The sequence below is a fragment of the Myotis lucifugus genome, unplaced genomic scaffold (assembly GCF_000147115.1).
Source record: "Myotis lucifugus unplaced genomic scaffold, Myoluc2.0 scaffold_14, whole genome shotgun sequence".
In the NCBI taxonomy this organism is placed as follows: Eukaryota; Metazoa; Chordata; class Mammalia; order Chiroptera; family Vespertilionidae; genus Myotis; species Myotis lucifugus.
In genome coordinates, this window is record NW_005871062.1 from 10,435,353 (window position 1) to 10,440,555 (window position 5,203).

The window sequence follows — 5,203 nt, forward strand, 5'->3', positions numbered from 1 at the left end:
CCTGGCAGCAGTATAGCCCTGCAGAGAACCATTCATTTTTATGAAGCTACAATCACACATCTGTGGATAACAATCTAAGTTACACCTGATTAAATAAGAATACAGTCACACAAACATAATCAGGACCATTTAAAAACCTTTCTGCGGCTCAGGCCCTTACTTGGAGGCCCTACCCTAATTATATCAAGGATATGAGAATGCACCTTCACCCTACAGTAAATACACTAGTAGCCAAACCAGCTATGTGTCAGGCCCTGTTCTAAGTATTTCACAACACCCTCTGAAGTAGGCGCTATTATTATTCCTATTTTACAGATGAGGAACAGGCTCAGAGAGGCTCAGTGACTTGCCCAAAACCATAGAGCTGGTACCTGCTGGAGCCAAAATACAAAGGTAGGCCCTCTTATGCCAACATACTATGGCCTGTACAACTCTTGTAGAGTTTCTATTGAAGACTAATTTAAGGTATCATTTATGAGTTAGTTGAATTGCACAGGACTTAACCTTTGTCCGTTTCAGTTGTGAGTTTCCGTTTTGTATTTTGAGCCAATCGTTTAACTTGAGGTCTCAAACATTATTGTGGGGAACTCAAAAGGCCCCCAGGTTCCCGGTACCAAGCTGGCACTGTCCGAAGCCTACATGCAATCAGGGAGACCCACGCAGGCACTCGCCTTCTCTCTCCTTCTGTTTGTCAGTGTGCGTGCATGCATGTGTGTGCATGTGTGTGTGTGTGTGTGTGTGTGTGTGTAAACAATGGCAATAGTTAGCTTCTAGAGCACTGTGACCCATGCAATCATCATCTCTAATAGCACCCATCCTGTAGAATGTGTTATTGTCTCAATTTATAGATGAGGAAACTGGTGTCAGGATAATTAAGTGACTTACCCAATGTTACACATAGCCCATGACAGCTAATCCAATCCTTTTGTCTTCAGAGCCTCTGCCCCTCCCCTGCCCACGTGGACTCAGTTTGGGCTCCTTGGGACTTTCCTGTCTCTTTCCTAATGTTCCTTCCCCAGAACTTGGGTAGGTTTCCAACTGTCCTACCACCCAGTTCCCATCAGGAAGAGATCGCAGCTACTGGTTCTTTCCCTACAGCCCCCGTCATCCCATTCCAGAGCGGGACGAAGCCCTCAGACTCTCACTCTAACGCAAGCACCAGCAGAGGCTGTTCTGGATGGGGAGCTCCAGAGGACGACTTTCTCAGTGCCAGACTTTCCTGCTCTCCTTTGCCTGGGCAGTAAAGTCACCATCACTTCTCCTGACCATGCTCCCTTCATAGAGACCCCTCCCGCACCACCCTGGAGGCCATGACTGCACCTAGCTGTCCATTATCCTTGTTGCCTGGACCCAGGAGGACCAAAAGCATGGGGTGGGGTGGGGAGGCCGATGTTTTCAATTGGTCACTCTCTCTTGAGACTGAGACAGATTCAACGGGCCCTTCACCTGGAGCTCTCAGAGTATGAGGCTGAAACAGCCTAATTTGATTGGGCTTGTGATAGAGGACGTTGAGGGGAGGGAGAGAAGACACAGGCACAGAGAAGCAAACAAGGGAGACCTTGCAGAGCCAGAAAGAGGGGGTGTGCATGAGCACAAAACAAACAAACAAAAAAAAGAAACTTGGTCCCTGCCTTTGCAGTCCCCAAATCCTCCTGAGGTCTCCCACCCTTCCTGTCCTTAAGCTCTGTGAAAGCTGCCAGCCTTCTTCCAATAAATTCCTTTCTTGAAACCAAAGTTTCCTCCATCACCTTCTGAGCCCCACCACAGATCTAGGTGCTGAGCCCCTGGACAGAGCCAAAAGGACCACCAGCTCATTAATCCAGCCCCACCCCCACCCCCACCCCTGATCTGGCAAGTCATGGCACTAAAGTGAGGGCCTGTCACCTGTTCACCTCTGAATCACTTACCCCAGGACCTTACCTGGGGCACTGGCTCACAGCCCCTCCAGTATGCCCCAAGTCTAGCCCTCCTATGGCCCCTGGCCCACTGTGCTAGAGCTCAGCCCTGTCCATCAAGTGGCTCCCTGAGGTCCTTTCCACCTTTGGAAATTCCAGACTCTGAAGACTCAGCAGTGACTCAAATGATTCAAAGCCTGTCCTGCCCCACCCACTGGGTGGCACCTCTCAGTTCAGAGATTTATCTACTATTTACCTTAGCTGGGCCCACACAATGGGGCATCACCCAGCCAGTAAAGTGATGGTAGCCTGCTGATCTAGGCTGGCAACCAGACATCTTCATAGGAAACAGTGCAATAAGCATCATGGCTGATCTTCCTTTGGGTTGCTTCTATGAGGATAGGAGTTAGAATAATGCTCTGCTGCATTATTTATGAGTTAGTTGAATTGCAGAGGACTTAGCCTTTGTCCGTTTCAGTTGTGAGTTTCTGTTTTGTATTTTGAGCCAATCGTTTAACTTGAGGTCTCAAACATTATTGTGAGGAACTCAAAAGGCCCCCAGGTCCCCGGTACCAAGCCGGCACTGTCCGAAGCCTACATGCAATCAGGGAGACCCACGCAGGCACTCGCCTTCTCTCTCCTTCTGTTTGTCAGTGTGCGTGCATGTGTGCATGCATGTGTGTACGTGTGTGTGTGAGTGAACAATGGCAATAGTTAGCTTCTAGAGCACTGTGACCCACGCAATCATCTCTAATAGCACCCATCCTGTAGGATGTGTTATTATCTCAATTTATAGATGAGGAAACTGGTGTCAGGATAATTAAGTGACTAACCCAATGTTACACTTAGCCCATGACAGCTATTTTGGGAATTTCTGTGTTCACTGGGAGGGGAATGAGGGAGTTCTGTGGGCGCTGGAAATGCTCTCTCTTGATCTGGGGGGTGATCACATAGGTTTATACATATGCAAAAATTTTTCAAGCAGTACCCTTAAGATGAATGTACTTAATTGCTTGTAAATTATACCTCAATTAAAAAGAACAAAACATTTCATTATGAATTTTTCTCTTCCCCAAGAGTACTGGGGGTGGGTAGGGATTTTTTCACCTTGCTGATCTGTTTTTCCTGAATTCCTGGGTCCCTTTTCCTCCTTCCTGTGCCTAGAGACTTTCCATTCTGGAAGCGTGGTTTGGAGTGGAAAGCTACCAAATGGAATTAGAATACTCTTAGTTGAAGAACTCCGGGTTCTGTGCTCCATGTGCCAGTGACCACGTTATTGCCTCTCAGCTCCAAGGCTATTGCTCTGTGAGAATGGAGCTGGACCCTAAAATATTTCTCCTTTGCTGACTGGCCGAACATGAAGCCTCTCAGTAGTGGCAACTGAAAGAACGCTGGAGGAGGAAGGGGCTAGCCTTCCAGGTCCCAGTGTGTTCCCTTGGGCAGCCTCCTGCAGCATGAGATTCTGCAGCACCTGGCCCAGTGCACACAGGGATGTGATAGACCCAGCAGCCAGCAGCACCGGGACCTCTCCGTGCACAGCTCCCCACCCCACCCCTGCACCCCAGAGAACTGTTTCTCAGTGAGTCCTGCTGGCACAGCGCCTGGGCAGACCTCAGCATCCAGTGGGCCCTGTACTCCTCTTCAATGAGGTCTGGATCTCAGGCCTGCAGAGGAAGACCTTCTTCGGGCGTTCTACCCCAGCTCTGGGGGAGTGGATGCTCCAGTATTTATTCAAGTTTTCTCCACCAATTACTAACCACCTTTGCTGTATCCCAATCCCCTGTTGTCGTTCATAATTCTTCATATTAAACTTTCCCTGTTCAAGTCACTGTGTGGTTTCTGTCTCCTGATTGGACCCTGACTGATGCATCCCCCTCATGGGTTTAGGTGTGTGGGGTTTGCAAAAAGAAGTAGCAATTGTCTGAAGAGTCATGCACTGAGGTAGAGTCTCTGCTACCAAGTTGCTGTGATCCCAGGTCCTAGTCTGTCTGGGCTGCTATAACAAAGTACCATAGACTGGGTGACTGAACAGCAAACATTTCTTTCTCCCAGTTCTGGAGGCTGGAGGTCTGAGATCAGGAGGCCAGCATGGTCAGGTTCTTGGTAAAGCCCTCTTCCTGGTTTTCAGACAAATGTCTTCTCATTGTGTCCTCATCCGGCAGAAAGAGAGCAAGAGAGCTCTCTGGGGTCTCTTTCATAAGGGCCCTAATCCCATCCTGAGAGCTCCACCCTCATGACCTAGTCACCTCTCCCAGGCCCTACCTCCAAATACTATGACCTTGGGGATTAGGATGTCAACAGGTGAGCTTTAGAGGGGACACAAGCTTTCAGCCCACACATTGGGAAAGTCCCTCTTTCTCTCTGGCCTCAGTTTCTCCTGGAGTAAAATGAGGAATGTGTCCCCGTATTCTCTTCTAACTTCACAGAGATACTGAGGAGAAAGTGAAAGCCCTGTGAGTTCCTCAGAAGAAAGCTGCTGCTAACATTCCTGCATCTCGTTGTTGTCACTAAAACCATAATGACAGCTTTACTTTAAACACTCAAAAGCCCAGTACCACTGGCTCATAAAACTGACTGTCCTGTAAACCGAGGCCTCTGCATGAATCACCAGGCCTCCCACTGCAGGGAGGGAGGAAATGGGTGGAGGAATGCAAGGAGGCCTAAAGGCTGTTAGAGGTGAGCAGGGGTAGCTGGATCTCTGGGAGGTTCAAGGCAAGGCCAGATTTTAATACCACACTCTGTCTACGCCCTCAGATTAAGCTAATAGTCAGGATTTCCTTAGCATCAAATTGTGGTACTGTTCCCAGCACACTGGTGAAATGTGATGCCCTCATGCAGGATCTCCGCACAGCGCAGCTCTAGGTGGTGCCATGCACGTCATAGTTTTGCAAATGGCACTCCCTGGTGTTGTGCAGTGTTCAGCCCGTGAAGCCACAGGCAGTAGCCCTGCCCAGGTGAGTGACCCTGAAGCCCTTGCCATAAGTCCCCTGTGAGTCATCTTCTCCACGGTCCTTAAGAGAAGGACCTCCAAGCAAATGTATGACACACAGAACTTGGGCCAAGCCTCCAGCAGCAACAGAACAATCACACTGATTTCTGTCTTACTGTCCTTTGCCACATAAAGGGCAGCAGAACACCTTCTCTGATTGCCTTCCCTGCCCATCGTTCTTCCACCAGCACCGCCATTCTCAGGCTTACAAAACTCCTTACCTACTAGCATGATGTGTCACACTTCAGAACATCATTACTTCAGAGCAAGGAACCCTTCTTATGGCAAAGGAAGTGTGAAATGGACATATGATCATAGG

The 5,203-nt window shown here is 49.0% G+C and overlaps 1 long non-coding RNA gene across 1 annotated transcript; it reads left to right on the plus strand.

Moving 5' to 3' along the window:
* Positions 1-312: 312 nt before the first annotated feature.
* On the plus strand, positions 313-1,729 carry LOC111825118. The gene is made up of 2 exons (XR_002828232.1): positions 313-393; positions 938-1,729. It is a non-coding gene; the product is annotated as an uncharacterized LOC111825118 (long non-coding RNA).
* The last annotated feature ends 3,474 nt before the right edge of the window (positions 1,730-5,203 follow it).